Below are 19160 nucleotides of genomic sequence, written 5' to 3'. Positions count from 1 at the left end.
CTACATTTTGTCTAAAAAAATGAAATGTTTGGTACTAAACGTGAGCGCACACGAACTGCGAGCCAAAATAGGTAAACGAACCTTTTTTGAACGAATTTTGTCTCGGATGTCCCGTCGTTTTGAGAACTTGAAATTTTATGTCCATAATTACGGAGGAAATATTGAATTTTTATTTATGTATATACTAAATAACTTTTTCATATAATAATATTATTTTCATGATGAATATTTATAATTAATTATTGCTATTATTTTTATTTTTAAAAAATTAAAAAAATTATCAAAATTAAAAATTAAATTTGGAAATCACTGGAAACCATTAAAAAAATGCTAAGTGAAAAATTAACACGAATTGCGTTCAGAACGCAATTCGTTTCTAAAGGTTTGTTTACCTGACTTGGTACGCAATTCGTGTGCATCGAAATGTTTGTATCCAATACAGTTATTATTTTGGCTGCATCCGAGTTGGGTCCCAAATTTAAAATTGCTACACTAGTTGGGTCCCGAATTATTTTTAGGTACTACACTAGTTGGGTCCCGGATTTTTGTAGGTACTACACTAGTTCAGTCCCGGATTTTAATAGATACTACACTAGTTCGGTCCCTGATTTTTATAATTATTACACTAGTTGGGTCCTGAATTATTTTAGCTACAACATTTGTTCTTGAATATTTATTGGTAAGTACTACACTATACTAACATTTTCCTTCCCATTTTAACAGACTTAGGACTGTCTATAATCTATTTAGACCACAGATATGGTTAAAAACCTAACCTAACATTTTTTTTTTTGTTTTGTTTCTTTTCCATTAAAATATAAGTTATTAGAATTTTATAAAAAATAAATCACTTTTGTGTTGGTAAAAATATTAAAAATGTTGAAAACCAAGTATAAAAATACATATTATATAATATAAATATAGCCATAATCCTATATAGGTCTAAGTGAAAAAATGTTAGGTTAGGGTTTTAACCATACCTGTGGTCTAAATAGATTATAGACAGTCCTAAGTCTGTTAAAATGGGAAGGAAAACGTTAGTATAGTGTAGTACTTACCAATAAATATTCATGAACAAATGTTGTAGCTAAAATAATTCAGGACCCAACTAGTGTAGTAACTATAAAAATGGGCGCTTGTAAATTGCGCCCACATTAAGTAGGTAGTAAAAATACTATAGTAAATTGCGCCCGGGATTTTTCGGGGTCTAAAACGGGTATAGTAAATTGCGCCCATAATACATATCTACTATCTTGAATTCATCGTTACCTATTATGTGTCTTTTAAAAATACTGTTGTTCATTTATTGGTGGATAAGCCGAACGTTAAGTTAGGTTAGGGCTAAATATGTGAAGATGATGTCTCATTACTATATGCAGATAACTTGTAACTGTATTGCAGATAACTTGTAACTGTATTTTTTATTATTAAAATTTTTAACCTAAAAAAAAAATATTTTAACAACTATAATTAATACCATAATATTTAAAAAAAAAAATTAATTTTTCTATTTTTATTAATTCCTTTTTATTTATTCATTTCAAGTAAGCCAAAAAAAACATTTTTGGAGGACAGTGATAGTCGCCTCCTTGTGGTGTCCTCTGGGTAATGCTAAATGACTATCATAAAAATAATACTTCTATTGGGCGCAATTTACTATACAGAAATTTGTACCTGAAAAATACCGGGCGCAATTTACGTTTGTTCATAAAAATCAGCGATCGAACTAGTGTAGTACCTATTAAAATCCGGGACCGAACTAGTGTAGTATCTATAAAAATCCAGGACCTAACTAGTATAGTACCTATACAAAAATCCGGATCCAACTAGTGTAGTACCTGCGGTTAGCTCCTAGTACTCGGGGCCCAACTAGGATGCGCCGATTATTTTAAAAATATGATGAACCCAAAGGTTGTGTTGATTTTTGAGGTCTGAAAAAATGTGTACCTATATGTGTGTACCCTATTTTTCTCTCAAAACACAGGTAAAAATATCGTTTAGTAACAAAACGTGTTACAGCCTAATAATGTTTAAATACCATGGTAGATCACGTAGATAACAGTGAGGAATAATAAAATAATTAATAATTTCAAATAATGTATATATAAAAAAAATAAATGAAAATTAAACTTATGTAATTATAATAGAACGGTTAATTAATACATTTAGAACATTATATTATACAGTATTAAAGTAATTATGACCTTTCAAAAATTTTAAATAAGAGTATGTAGTTATAGCGAATTTTATAATACGTATGATTAAACACCACACTATTATGAGCGACCATCATTATACAAGTATATGAGTTAAAGGAAAAAGAAAAATGCCTAACATATCTGAAGTGCTCTATTATATGCTCTATATTTATTCACGTCTTTATTAAAACTGTTCAAATTATTTTTATGGAAGACGTACATGGGCATGTTGTTCATCGAACTTTAATTTATTTTCGCATTGTTTTTATTGTTTTTTTCGTTTATATTATGCTTACTACCTACTTACCTAGTAAATTAACTAAAATAGGTCTCGCAGAGGGAATCACCTGTGGTGGATCAAAATTGGTGGACGGTGGCCAGTAGCCACTGTTAGGCCGGACGTATCCGAGTTGGGTCCAAGATAACATTATTTTATGATAAAGGTAAACAACTAATTGGGTCCGTCTATAAAAATGATAACATACTAATTGGGTCCGATTGTAAAAATTGTTAAATGTTATACAATGTCAGTATAACTCGACATTCCAATCCAGCTGTACACTTGTACCTACTTTCTGTCTGAAATGGAAAATTTTAAAATAATGTTTAGTAAAAAAGGAAAACGCGTGTACGTTACACCTGACGGATTTAAATTTTCATTTCACAAGACTCTATCAAACGTTGTTGAACGATGGCGTTGCGTACAAAGATCTTGTAAGTGTTTTTTTAAATGTAAAAATAATGTATTGATCGACGAGTCATTATCGCATAATCACGCATGTACTAAAGAAAGTATATTACTTAGACAGGCGATTAGTAATAGTGCCAAAAGAAAAGACTTAGAAGATATTTGAAGGCCTTCTAAAATATTGCATCGTGAATTAAAAAATGATGATCTCAATTTAACTCATAATGATTGTAATTTAATTCGAAAAAATATTTATAATGCTAGAAAAGCTATACAACCAAAAATTCCAAAAACTAATGACGATGTTCATAATGTTCTAAATGATTTAAAACTAACAACGAATAGAGACGAACATTTTTTATTAGTTAATGATATAGTTAGTAATATTATAATATTATCTACAGTAAAAAACTTAAAATTGTTATGCTCGAAAAATATTATTTATGTAGATGGAACATTCAAAAGTGTTCCAAAGATGTTTACTCAAATGTTTACAATCCACACAATGCATAACAACCTTTACATTCCTTTAATTTTTTGCTTACTCAAAGATAAAAGCACTCAAACATATACACAAACTTTTAAATTATTAGTCAACGAATATATTAAGATTAATTTAATTTTTAAACCAGAATTCATATATGCAGATTTCGAGAACGCAATTCATTTAGGCGCTCTTTCAACATGGCCAGAAATTATTATTCAGGGCTGTTGGTTTCACATTGCACAAAGCTGGTGGAGAAAAATACAAACTTTAGGACTTAGTAATGAATATAAACAAGATCCTGAACAAGGTAAATACTTGAAATATTTTTTTGGATTACCATTCTTAAAGCCTGAGGAAGTTGCGGATTGTTTTATAGAAGATCTAATGTCTATTCAACCAAATGATCAACGAATACAAGAATTTACGGATTATATATTAAATAATTATATTGACTCAGAAGCAATTTTCCCCCCTAATATTTGGGCAGACTTCAAATCATCAACAATGAGAACGACAAATTCCTGTGAGTCTTTCCACGCTCATTTCAATTCAAAATTTATCGAAGGCTTGAAAACTGTACAAATCGATAATTACATAAAAATTAGAAGTGGGCAGAACAAAAGGAAAATTATATTATTAAAAGAAAATTGTATTGAAGAAAAAATTATGGAAAAAATATTTGGTAAAATAAATCGTTTTGAATTCGTAAAAGCCCTTTCGTTTAAATTTTTACCAACCATATGAATATTATAATATTTTTTAACGTTATATATATTATACCTACTAATATTAAAATTTTAAAATTTTATTGCATCATTGTATAAATAATATTTATTATACATGTGCTCTAATTTATTAGAATTTATTAATTAAATATGAATATTATAATATTTTTTAACGTTTTATATTTTATATCTACTAATATTAACATTTTAACATTTTTTGCATTATTGTAAAAAAATATTTTTAATCATACCTGTGTTTTAATTTATAGATCACTGACAGTCCTAAGTCTGTAAAAATGAGAAGGAAAATATTTTTTTTGCACGGACCCAACTAGTGTAACGACCGAAAAAATCCCGGACCCAATTAATGTGGTACCTGAAAAACACCCGGACCTAACTAGGTTAAATAAGGGTATTTCGGACCCAACTAGTAAACGCCGGTTAGGCCATCCATTTCGGGGCTCTATGAGGTTTTTGTAATAAACGGGAAAATAATTATACGCCTTATACCTACTGTCGTATTTTGGCCGTATGTTGTTTTCCATATGGTCGTATGAATTAAAAAAATAAATATATATTATGTATTTAATTATACACTTGCGAATGTTTGATAAGGAACACTTAAATGTTACAAAGTTATTTGGTAATATATTATATCGGGTATACTATTATTATTGTTGCGATGTTTTTAGCATAAATTAACCTGCCACAGCCACCGTATTGTTAATAAAAATAATTAATTAATCATAGTAATATGAATAAATTATTATTTATAGGTTTACTTAGAATTTGAGACTGATGCAGTAATGCATCAATAACAACCATCTCCATTGTTTTTCATAATATTTATTGAATTAAAATTTAAGTAATTCATTACACTCAAACCTTCATACGGTAGAACAACTTATCTTTAGATTTAGTTATTTGTTTTTAATCTCGAGATTGCGTATGTATTGTAAGTTTTAAGGATATTTAATTTCACTTCGTTTAGTTGAATAAGAAATTAAAATTAACGAAAATAATATAATCCTTCTGTGATCATTGATCTCTGTGCACTTTGTGCTTTTGTAAAAAATGGAAAATGTTATCTGTCACACTAATACATTTTCTGATTTTGTATAATGCTTTGATACCTTTTTCCCAAGGTAGTGATGATGACTTTCATAATTGATCATAAACTTTATGTTTTAGAGCACTGTCAAATTTTGTTAGTTAAAAGTCATTTAAATTTCCTACCTACACAAGCTATGAAACAATACTATACTATACCTATGCTATGCATAGGTGTTATTATTAGCTCCAAAAGTTATAATATGAGTATATCATATTATCATATCATTATATTTTTAGTTTCAATCATAAGTTACGTTAGTAATGAGTCATGGTTGATAGAAAGAAACTACTATAAATTATTAAGCACTCTTTTTTCTTCTAAAATTGTACCCCCGCAGTAGCAATTAAATTGTATTTAATAATTTCAAATCAGAATACATGTCAAAAATCTAATAATCTCTTCTGCTCCAAAATTTGTTGGCAACAAAAAAATAAAAATAAAATTTTAAAAAAATTCGTATTTTAATTTTAAACTAGTGTTATATTTAATATATTTTAATTATACTAATCAGAGCTTTTGTTAATTCTGTATTTGACTAAATGGTTTTAAAATTGTATAATTTTTTTATGTTTTAGCAGTAATATAATTCAAATACTATAGTTTTATAAAAATTATTTTCCTCAATAAAAGTTTGATTTTAAAATCACTCGTGTCAACTTTTTCTATGATAATTATTATTTAATAGAAAGTTTTAATGTGCAGCTGGGCATTTTCAGCCAATACACGTTTCTATGTTCAAATCCGGTAAATCAAAGTTGTAATCTAAGCTCCTATGAGCTTTATTATGTGTATACCTTGTGTGTTATGGTACAGGGAACTTGGTAAACCCTATAGACTATAGACTCAACCCCCTAAAGGCTTAGTAGAAGGTTGTATGTGTTCAAAATCATTACCACACACATAACGTACACATATGTGTTTATGTATTCGACTAAAATGTAGTTGTAAACACTACTAAAGAGTTTAACCCGTTTCCCGTCATTTCATTAAGTAATATAATTATCTCCTATCATCCATCGAACGAAAATGTTATACCTGTAATCAATTATCAAACATGTTTACTGTTCATACAATAATATTATTTTCTTTTAGAGTACAATTTTACACCGTTTTTTTTTTTTTTTTTTTTTGTGAATAATAATAATATTATGTACTGTTAAATTTATTTTTTTCTGCCTATATGAATAATAATATAATATTATTAATTTTATTTTTGTATAAATCTATATTAATAAAATATCAATAACATGTAATAGGTACGCAATAAAAAAATAAATTTTCCGTTGATTGTTATAAATATAGTTTTACTAAAAAAACATAATTTTAACAAAGTAAAATATTGACGTTTAATTTGGCGAAAGACATAAGCACCAAAATGAGATAAGAAAAAAAGTCGTATCGCACCAAAGTGCCAACATTTTATCTATCATAAGCACCAAAATCATAGGTAATTGTGTACCACGGTGAATAGATATTAAATTAATGTCATACAAATTTTGGCGCAAATGATAGGTAATTTTTAAACTTTTGCGCTTATGTCATATAGCCGTAACTTTAAATCAATGTCCATTTTATAATTTTTATATAAGTAAAATTAAAATAATAACCAGCTAAACACTTCAAAATTAATACTTTGATAACGTATATATAGGTAATAATTTATAAAACAAAATAATTTACTTTAAAAAAAGCAATTATATTATCATTTGAATACGAATAAAACTAATTAAATATTACAAATATAGATTATACAACATAGTATCTTATTAAAATGCAATAATACATTTTTTTTTCTAAAATTATTATTTGTTGATATATTACGATGACGTGTACAAAAAAAAACATCATTATTTCTGGCCTTTAATTTTAATCCCTATACCTATTCAAATACAATGATGAATCTGATGTCTAATGTTATATAACTTAGTATTTCAATTATTTTTTTATTATGTATGTCAAATATAAATTCGAGTTATAAGCCAAAATTCAACTAAAATTACTTATAACTTCTAACTTATTGAGAAATTCGAGTTAGTGAAATTTGAATTATCGAGAAAATTTATCACACATATAATCGTATATTATAAAATAGGGGCCAAAGTATTCTTTCAAATTATCAAGGTTCTACTGAAGTATACAAGTATTGTATATAATATTACATTATTATATCCTAATATAACCTTTAGATCCTTTGGTATAAATGTGCTCGCGGGGTACAGGTTTCAGGTGGCTTCTTTCAGTTGTTATTATTATTATTATTACAACCACTACTGATATTATACACGTAGATATTGTTTGCTATAATTAATTACAGTAATATAGAATGCCATCAACAGCATCGTTTGCGGAGCACGTAATCCAAAGAGCGATGGATAAATGGTGACTCAAAACTAAAAGCGTTATTTATATATGAGAAGACGACAGATGAGAGGAATGGTGTAAACGAAGAATAAAATTAATCGGATGCCAGAGGACATTTAGGGATTAGTCGCGTATATACACATGCGTAAAATGCACACACCAACGCGCAGACACGAATAATCATCTACTAACATATCTATCACGCATACTAAATATTTCAGTAAGTAAAAAAATATATATAATATAAATTGAACGAACGCTGCTTGGTTTATAACCCCAGAAAAACAAAATCGGATTAAATATTATATTTTGATTTCTGAAAAATTAGCGATTAATAGGACGAGCTAGGGTGCTGCACTGCTGCATACACACAAAACAATAATATATATATTTTTTTTTGTTATTAGAATCAAGCCTCGGCAACTATGACCATTGGAAACAATGGGTTTAACTCTAAATTATTCACAAGTTATATAATTTACATCTTAAATACTATTGATAAGGCTGGAATTTGTAATAAAGGTTATTATTTGTCTTATGTTCTCTGGGTGGAGGGCTTACAATAATATTATGTGCTCGATAAACGGTGTTATTTTAGATTCTGAACGGAGTGATGAATTTATTGATATTTGATTTTACAATGAAATGTGTGTGTTTTTTTTATGTGTCTGTGTATAGCATAACTAATCAAAATAATGCTTCAATTTCAAACTTTGGGGGTGGTTTCCAATGGAAAAGTGAATATCCTTGGTGCATTATAAAGGTCAAAAGTAAACATTTTACGCAAAACCAGTTTTCGACCAAATCGATTTTTTTATATGGGTGTAATTCAAAAACTAATCACTGTAAATACTTGAAATTTTCACCAAATGTTAATGTTAGTGATATCTATATACAGTTTAATTTTCAAAATGTTTTAACTTTTTTTGAGATATTTATAGACCACTGAAATTTTCGATTTTTATGAGAATTTTTTTTTAAGTGTCGCGAATTTTTTTAACATGTCGGTAAAAAAATTTCAGATGAGCAAAAAAACTTGAAAATTTAATACAAGGTTCCTTATGAGTTGTTTTTATTTTAGCTAAAAAAAAAATTAAAAATTGTTAGTCACAATTTTTTTTTATAAGCGTTTATAGTTCAAATTTTTACGAAATCTGTCGAAAATCCGAAAATTTGCAAGTAATTTTGAAGTTGAAAAATCATAAAATTGTTTGTGTTTATAACTAAGGATTAAAAATGTGACACTAAGTTTTCTATAAGTTTTCCTTCAAGTAGCTATAGAGAAAACTCGAAGCATCATTATAGGAAAAATTTTAAGTGCATTTGAATTTTAAATTTTTACGAAACAGCGTAACGATAACGATTTATCCTCAAACGATTTTAAATATTTATTATTATTCAAAAAGTATAAATCGTTGATACTTGAAAATTTTACCAGTTACTTAGATTGACATTTTATTTACATGATTTAATTTTAAAAATATTTTGACCTTTTTTGAGATATTTATAAGCAATTAAAATTTTCAATTTTTCTGAAATTTTTTTTGAAGTGTCGATAAAATTGTTTTGGCCCAACCAAAATACTTGAAAATTTAATACAAAGTTCCTCATAAGTTATTCTTATAGTGATTAAAAAATTATAAGAATACATAGGCATGATTTTTCGTCAAAGCCATGAATATTTGCAAATTATTTTGTAGTTCAAAATTCATAAAATTGATTGTATTTATATCTAAGGTTAAAAAATTCAACACTAAGTTTTCCATAAGTTTTGCTTCAATTAGCTATAGAGAAAATTTGAAGGGTCATTATAGGCATTATAACCATGCCTTATGCAAAATGCGTCCTAATTGAAAAATAAGATATTTGTTTCAAAATAGAATATATGACAATATTTAAATATAATATATCCTAGACTGACAAATCATCTCCGTTCAGAATCGTTTTTCGTATACAATGATACCTATCATTTTTATCAAATTATTATAATATTATAATAATTAATAATAAATAATTAATAATATATTATTATAATTATATAATTATTATCAAATTTAACCTACCCTAGTCAGAGGTCCACCCCACCCCCTAATGTACAGCAGAGCGATACCTACTTACCCACTTTTTTTCATTTCATCCTTTGACTGGTATTATCATAACTTTCGAAAATGCATATGGATTCATCTGCATTACACTAAAGTTTAAGGCACAGTAATTGGAAAATTTGATCATAAAAGTTTGTCCGCACGATAAAACTTTTTTATGGAGACTTGACACAGTAATAATTTAATTTCGAATCCTTTCAACTAACTTTTTATTTATTCATTCAAATATTCACTATTGACACAAATGTCTCGTCTACCTGTATAACACTTCCGATATTTCACCGTTAGTGAACCTCTTGGGTTTTAAAATATTATAATAGTATTAACCCATAGTAAAAAAAAAAATTAATACGATTAAAACTCTGATTTACAACATATCTATCCAATTTTAAAACTGAATGTTGTCATGTTTACATGTTTATTTACATGTTCCCGATAGCATTACAGAAGTGACGGCAATAATTTATTGTGCGTAAATACATAATATATGAAGAAACTGTGAGGAACTATTAATTTTTTTTCATTTTAAAATTCAACCAAACACTAATTATTAGTTTTACCAAAGCTGCATTGAAAAAAAACTAATGCAATGTAAATAATATCTAAAAAACAAATTATCTATAATTAAAAAAATGCTCTAATCATGTACATTACTAGTATAGTTATTTACATTTTTACAGTTACCTACCTATAATAATATTATGTTTATAGATTTGATCATACTACAAAAAATTAATAAAATTTAATAAATAATAATTTATACAATTTAATAAAATATTTTTTAAATATTACCTAATGATAATTTATTAATTAAATATTTTTTCTACAAAAAATAAATCATTATTAGTGTTTGAAAAATAAATAATTGAATAGATTATATTTTAGATGTCTCAACATCGAACTACAAACATTATTGTATCACAATTTAATAAAGTAAGATCAAAAGTTTATGCTTTCATGATTTTTATTTCAAACTTCATATGTATAAATGACTATTTTTTTTATATAGAAACTGGGCGTTAAAAAAACTACAAAGAACATAGATGGTGCCAAGTTTACATTGTATTGTTCACGTATCAAAAAAGCTTTGATACGTGATCGCTTATTTTATACTTATTTTCAGCCCACATTCCATACGATAAACTTTAAAATGTTTTCAAAATATATGTTGAAAATGTATTTTAATCAGTTATCATATTATATGTCATTGAAAAACAATGATTTTAGATACAAATATACATTAATCAATTAACTTTAAAAGAGTTAATCAACAATTGACAAATTAACGTTTAACTATTTTAAAACTTCATGATGAATCTATAGGCTAATAGGAAATATACAAAACTAATATCCTCTATAAACATTTCTAGTCGCGTTTATTAAGTTTTTAAGTAATTATTTTATATACCCAGTTGAATATAAAAAAAAAAATTATTAATTTAGTTCTTAATTTATATCAAAATCCCAGAATTTAATTTTGAATTTAAATTAGATACTGGACAGTTTTTGAAAACTTTCATGTATGTTAACCAAATAGTTTTGGTAGGTAGTTAAAACCATTTAAACTTTTGACATGAAAACGAAGAAATATAAAATGTGCTTAGAGATAAAATTACTTCTTCACCACTCTACCATCTTGTCTAAACTTTAAATAGTCATAGCTATAGTAGTAAACTCTAAGCTTATAGTTTTGAAAATGTATAAGAAGAATTTCTCGAACAGTGTTTACACTTATAATTGAATATAGCTTTGAGCTTAAAAATGTTAAAAATTGACTTTTTGAACAACACAATATAAAGAGGACAGTACAAATTATCAGAAATGTAAAATAGTGTCTTGAGTTGTGACAGTTAAGTCATATAATTAGCTGATTCCAGGAATTATGACGCGAAAAAATGTATAATATGTAAATGTATGACTTACACAAATTAATTTTTAAAAATCTTTTATACATTTTTTTGCTCGAAGAGTTTTTTCTAGTAGAGGTTCAACGACACTGTAATAAGTAAAAATAAAACTATCGCTAAATTCATTATCATGAAAACCTCTCTGACTTAAGGTGATGTAATTTGCATATGAATTTTTGAGAAAAACACAGTTAAGAAAATCGTACTTGAGTTTTTTGTGTCATTATTGTTGAACAAAAATTGACCGACAATTTTTTGCCTGTTATGAGTCCTGTGAGGTCTTTGCAAATGAATTTCGTTCAGGAATTTCCATGTCTCTAGGGAAATCGTTATGAAATAATAATGGTCGAGAAACAGCTTTCTTATATTAAATTATAATGTAATTATACTGTTTTTCACCTTCTCAATGAAATTAAATAAACCAAAAGAATATCTTGATAATTTATTTGACAATTTTTAAAAAGTATTTTAACCATGTTATAAACAGATAGTTTTTCCATACTTTAAAATGATGAATAGGTACAACTAATATCACTTTTCAAATCAAACTATTTATTTTTGATATTATCGAATGCATAAAGTTAAATGAGTATATGTTGCCTGCTTTATTGTTTGTATTTACTCTTTTAGATCCTGAGTGAATGCATTGATAATTGATATTACAATTATAATAAATTTATAATATTTTAGATTTGTGTTTGAAAAATTTCTTTTTATACTGGAAAAACTTTTTAATTCCTTAACTTTGGGAAAATAGAGAAACGAGAATTTTCACACAAAATCACTTCCAACAAAATCGATTTTGTTATTTTGATGAAATATTCAAAAACAAATTACTTTGAATACTTTAAATTAAATGACTGTTTTTATATTTCACACACTTTTATGGTATTTTTTATTCTTTTTTTGACTTTTCTAAGCTGTTTATTGACATTTAATTTTTTTCGGAATTGATTAAAATGTTAATCTCGATTAAAAATTGAAAATATAATGAAAGATCCCACATAAGTATAAAAAATTAGGTTCATCAATATCATAAAAATTTGTTATCAATATTGCAGTTAAACATTTTTTATTTTGTTGAACTGTTGGAGCTTGGAAATTTTATACAAGGTGAGAAACTTGATGAGTATTTCTTACTGAAACCGAAAAATCTAAAATAAATATATAAATCTAAAATAAATATTTTAGAAAATATGAATTATATATGTTTAATATATAATGTTCAATTTATTATTTATTTTATTGTAATAAAATATTATATTGCAATACAATTATTTGCTATTGAATCCGTTTAGGCAACTTAGGGCTTTTGACTTTTTGTATTTTTTTGAATTTGATAATTTTTAGTGGGTATACTTACCTATAGGTTATTTATTATGAATAAAAATAAAAATGGATATTAGTTTAATTCAATACAAAACTATACTGTTTATGTAAAAATGTTTTTATTACTATTATTATTATTTTATTTTTTAAATAGTTTTGAGATATATTAATTTGTAATTTATATTTATGCTGAAAATGTATATACGTAATTTAGGACAGAGCTCTAAGATAAATTATTAAAAATATTCACTGCTAAAAAAGCTTTAATATAGCTTTTACCTACTATTCAGTTAATATATACATTAAATAATATATATATTGTTATAAAACTCTCTCTAGGGTTTACTAATTTGAAATAATGAGATTGGTAACGGATTTATCCACGTTGTAAAAAGTATGGATATTTTTCTATTACCTGTTCAATTTGTATTCTGCTCGTAAAAGGTTCAACGTGTAAAACGTTTCAAATAGGAAGTATACCTTGAGACAATTTTTTTTTTGTTTCAGATCAAAGTTAAAATATAAAAATCGTGAACGATATGTGGTAGACTTGAATATTATTCGACGATATGCAATACACAATATTATGTAATATTCTATGTAAGCCTATACCAAAAAAATAAACGAAAAACATCACAGAAACACTCACCGACAGGTATTCAATTTTAAAATTGTATACGTGCAACCCTGGCCATGGCATGACGTTCGGTGATGGAACGAATGACAGTAGTTCTGCAGCATCGCTGTTGTCACATGATTTGCACGCCAAAACGGTAGATTTAAATAATTTCATTGTCAAAACGAACATGCATATAGATACTTGTTGTATTATATTGTTAAAATAAAAAAAGAGAAGGAGGAAGAAATAAAAAATAGTAAAAGCAATATACACTGATATGTCTAGCAAGTACGATAGATAATGAAAAAGAGGGAGAGACAAAGATAATTAAAACATAAGATAACTACATATTTACTATAAGTGCATTAAGTATATTATTGCATAAATGCAAAAGTGAATTATGTGCATTAATAGACGTTGCGAACAATACGCGTGTTCGTAGACCACGACAGTTGACCGCAATTAAAACATTAATTTTATTTAAAACATGATTGATTTTATATGGTTATAATATCTGATTGTGGGTGGGGGAAGTGGGCTATCTGCTGCTTTATTCCTAAGGTATATCGCATATTAAGATGATACGCGTTGACAATAATCGTAAGTCATTGACTACCTATGTATATGATAATAACAATATTATTGCTTATTATAATAATTTATTATGATATCATAATTATTGTTATAATTATTATCATCGTTAGACGCGAATTCGTCGCACAAATCATAATAATATTCATATCATAACATTATACTAACCAGACGCGACAACGGCCGTGCATGTATTATGAACGCGACGATAATAATTTATCGTTTCGATCCTGCGACACGATGTCTGGTGGCCGGTGGTGGATCGAACGCGCAACGTGTCTAGTGTCCGCGTACCGACTGCCGTCGCTCCGATCCGCTCGCATTGCACGCACACTCTTGCATGGCCCTGCAATGTACAGAAGGTCTATCTGCAGCGGCGGCGTTGGCATTCGCGGATTCTGCGCAACCCCCTCGACGTGTACACGATATTATTACTATTATTTATTATTATTATTGTATTGCATAAAAAATATGCCAGTTTCGTATATCAGTTAGGAATTATAATATTTATATCGATATTATGTCGTAGTAGGTATTATAATATTATTAAATATGTACAGGGTGATCAGTTTGTATAGTCGCACTCGTCATTATCCCAATAACTATAATATATCATGTAATGTTCAAGGCCACGGTGTTTTTATATTATTATCACTCGTGGGTTGCGCAACCCTCGGTGACGTTGATACATGATATTAGTATTATTAGGTATTAAATTCAATAAAAAAAATGATTTTTTAATCATAAGTATGCAGTATTTTAACATTTCATGATCCTTTTGGTCCGTTTTACGTAAACCACACACATTATTCAAAACTTTTTGGTTAATGTTTAAGGCTCATCTACTGCAGTGACAGAGGCTACGGTGGCGTTGGCACTCGTGGATTCTGCGCAGTCCCTTCGACGTATATGATGTATCAATTACGGAATAATATAAATAAAATAATATATAACAGCAAATAATGCAATTACATTTCATATTTTCGTAGAATGATAACACCATAAAAAAAATATAAATGTTAATGTCAACAAAAATTTAACTTATATAATTTAGTTTGGACTCATTTCTCGGGACCAACAGAACCCTGCTAAGAAGCCAAAGTGATTATTTATTCCCATAATTAGTTCTGCAATTGGTTTTGATATTAAAAGTAGGATACCTTCACAAATAATTAATTATCTTATGTAATTATATTATATTCATTATACAAATATGTAGTCCAATATCATACCATAGAATAGGTATAATAGAAGCAACAGCTATCAAAATCCCATTGATCACCGAAAAATATTTCTGTTGGCCTTGAGCTGGAGGCTCGGCATGATGTTGGCAGCGGATGACCGGTATGATGTTGCGATACGCAATGCTTAATCTATTGCTTAATTTAAAAAAATTTAAATTATCAATATCACAGAAAAAAGTGATAATAGTCAGAACATGCTACAAATTTTAAATTACAATACGGCTAAAACATCATGTCGAGCCTCCACTGCCAACTTCATGCCGAACCTCCGGCAAAATTAAAACAAATCGATCAACTGTTTGACTGTCGTTTCTATTATATTCTATAATCATACATACCTTGTGATTGTTAAACGTAAGACATACTCATTGTTTCAAGAAAATATTTTTTTTATATAATTTATCGTAATTATTAAGGTATTATAAAATAATCCATACCAATTTATAGAGTTTTTACTTTTTTGGATGACATTTTATGTTTTTAATTTCATATTTCTACACATTTCGATGTATAATGTACCATTTTGGACTACTGTTTAAAGTTTATTAGTTACACGTATTTAAATTTTAAAGTTTGATTATGTGTGAAGTCAAAAGTACCTAGTGGGCCAGCATTTCACGAGGTTATGATTGATATCAATATCATATATTCGAAGAATATCACATTCGTTACATACGTCGCTTGAGCTACACGGTTTGATGCAGATTCAAATCAAATTGATCACATAAATCAATGAGTAATGAAATATTAAATTAATCCAAACGACTAAATAAAAATTGAATACTACAAAAATTTACCTTGGACACATTTAAAAAAGAGAAACAAATGAACTAACATACAAATTAAATGAAAACATAGAAAAATACAATAGCTAAACAGAATAATACACCAACGCATCAAATTCGATGTAGAAATTGACCTTGTCGTCCCAACAGTAATACCGCAATAATAATAGTAGATTCGACCACTCTTCTATTTATACCACCAAAATCACTGCAATCCAAGAAGCAATTAAGTATACACTGTATTAAACCAAGACAATTAGACGAATAACACTGGCTAATCCTCACTTACTCACTCACTAAGTGCACTATCAAGTCTCCAAAATCGATTAAATCCTCAATAAATAAATAATGGTAAAAATATAAAATTCGATTAATGCACAAAACGAAAAAAATACTCTGATATGGATACCAGGATGTACCAACAAATAATGTAACGAAATTGCAGACAAAACATTCAAGCAAAATGTCCAAATAAATCAGGAAAAATATAAACACAATCATGCATAAATATAAAAAAATAAAAAAATACGAACATAGGTATTATAATGGCAACAATTATAGGAAAAACAAAGTTAAAAACTCAGTGAAATAAAAAAACAACTTACAAATAGTGGTTCTAAAACATTCCAAACAGGAAAAACGTATCAGTCTTAAACAGATTAAGAAATAAAGCTAACACATAGATTGTTAATGACCAAAGAAGCCCCTCCATATGTACCACATGCGGAATCCCAATCACAATCAAGCTTATTTTAACGGAAAAATATGAAAACACAAGAAAAAAAGTAATTAACTAGAACACATCTTTGAAATTCTAAAACCTCAAGCAGAAATTAACAACAATGTTATATAGGTACCTTATACATTTTTAAATAAATTAACCTTTACAAATTAGTTTGAAAAAAAATTTTCAATTAAAAAATATGAACACATTTTACGCTAATAACCATATTGCTGTTGAAGAGATTTGATCCAAAAAAAAAAAAAATATATATATATATTGTATAGGTATGTTAATAATATTTCATTAATACTGTTTTTTTTAATGTAACTAAAAATAATTTATTTGATTAGATGTTTAATTATTATTATATTAACCTTAATAACCTATGTATATACCTATATTTATTTTTTATTTTATGCATCATTTACGTAATCGATAGAACACAAATCTTTTTTCTATAGTTTTAAAATTCTAATACTGCTGCATCATGCAGCCTGCATGTTTGGTAAAATTCTGTATACAAATGTTGAAAATAACGTTATATATTGTTGAATTTTTCATTTGTAATGAAGTTCTATTCATTTTTTTTTTTTTTCAAAATGTTTACTTGATCCATTTACTCGTAATAAATATTAATGACAGGTTGCTGTAGAAATATAATACATTAATGACCAACGAACGTTGCTAACTGTTCAGTAACCTATTACCAATAAATATCATGTTTCGAGCATTTATCAGTATCTATATATATATAACGGAGTATACTGATGAATAACCATTAAATAAAATATGTCGAACTAGTTAAAATAATGCACCACTGAATAGACAGTGTACATAGGCTATAATACTGTGTACACTGTACGGTATAATAAATTTTGTATTTTTCCCCTGCATTTTTATTAATATATATACACTACAAGTAATATATTACACGATAAATTATGATGATTTCACGAAACAGATAAAAACGTGTGTATATTTTTGTTAAAATATGTAAAGCAAATACATTTAAATATTATAAAATGTGAATAAATTTCAAATGATAATGGCTATACTTATTTTAATGATCATTATGTACACTAACAGTTGAATAAGTAAGATATTGAACAGATAATATGAAATCGTTAAACATATACAGTATATGATTATACTAGTATGGTTAAGGATTGATCAGAAATTAAAATCAATAGTTATAAATTAAGTACTAAGATTGTATAGTAAAAACCAATTCACGTGTCCTTGTAGTAAAAAAAACAATCAGTGTTTTTACAAAAACAACCTTCCATTTTTTTTAAATGTTTTTATACACGAAAGTAGTTTTTAAGATTTAGTCAAGAATCAGATAATATTAATTGAGTTATATATAATCAGAGAAAAATATTAATATGTTATATTTATCAAATTATTTTTTATCTTCCTTCAACTAGGAGAAACCCTATAAGATAATCTACATAGGTATTGAAACCAGTGAGACGACGGAAAAAATATAAGTACTTATTATTATGAATCAAATAATGTAAAAGAGAACATTTTGGGTAAAAGAGAAAAGTAACATATTTTATATCCAAATTATAATAAAAATAAAACATTTTAAATTTTGTAGAGGGAAAATATAACTTACACCTACTTAAACAAGTACAAAGATATTTGAATAGATAGACAATATGACAACATTGCAAAATGATAAGCTAAAGTTATGAATAATTTTATATTTTATAGTATTAAAATAATTATCTATATTTGTGTTCATTCTTTTAATTTGTTTAATTTTTAAATTATTTAAATTGTTTATATTATTTGATTGATATTTAAGAGTTAATAAAAGGTGATGTCAAAATTACAGCGTAATATATTATGTGCACACGTGAACGTGTCAATAGTTTTTATTAGTTACAAGATATTAATTTTGTTCTTTAACCTACAAATACTATATTATATATATTTTAAACATATCTATATAATTATATTAGCATTTAAAAATGAGTAGTTACTAACGAAATAACTAATTTTTTAATCAATCTAACCAATGACATGTGAATATACAAAAACAATAATTTTTGTGGCAAAATGTGATGCAGCTGTAAATATTGTGTTTGATTTTATTTATTTATTATACTATTTATATAAAACACTGCACATTATTAATGTAATATTATTCTTAAATATTTTAAAAATAATTGCAATAAATAGAAAAATTAAAAGGGGCAGAACTGTAAAATTAATCGCAACAAAAATCTTATTCGAGTTAAAAAAAAAAAGGAAATTTCGTTGAAATTTGGATTA

The 19160-nt window shown here is 26.7% G+C and overlaps 1 protein-coding gene across 2 annotated transcripts in view; it reads right to left on the bottom strand.

Annotated features, from left to right (window-relative positions):
• The window catches only part of LOC107164451 (uncharacterized), a 138523-nt gene extending 124069 nt beyond the window's left edge, over positions 1 to 14454 (bottom strand). The window contains exons 1-2 of one of the 2 annotated variants that reach the window (XM_089220499.1): positions 14293 to 14454; positions 13564 to 13657 (exon numbers count right to left, since the gene is read on the bottom strand). The gene's annotated coding sequence lies outside the window, so the exon portion shown is untranslated. The remainder of the gene's footprint in view (positions 1 to 13563; positions 13658 to 14292) is intronic. The other variant, XM_089220500.1, reaches the window with a different exon arrangement.
• Between the last annotated feature and the right edge of the window lie 4706 nt (positions 14455 to 19160).

The sequence above is a fragment of the Diuraphis noxia genome, unplaced genomic scaffold, assembly GCF_037042655.1.
Source record: "Diuraphis noxia isolate RWA-SAM2 unplaced genomic scaffold, SU_Dnox_SAM2 contig0002, whole genome shotgun sequence".
Taxonomy (NCBI): Eukaryota; Metazoa; Arthropoda; class Insecta; order Hemiptera; family Aphididae; genus Diuraphis; species Diuraphis noxia.
This window is presented reverse-complemented; position numbering and strand designations above follow the sequence as displayed.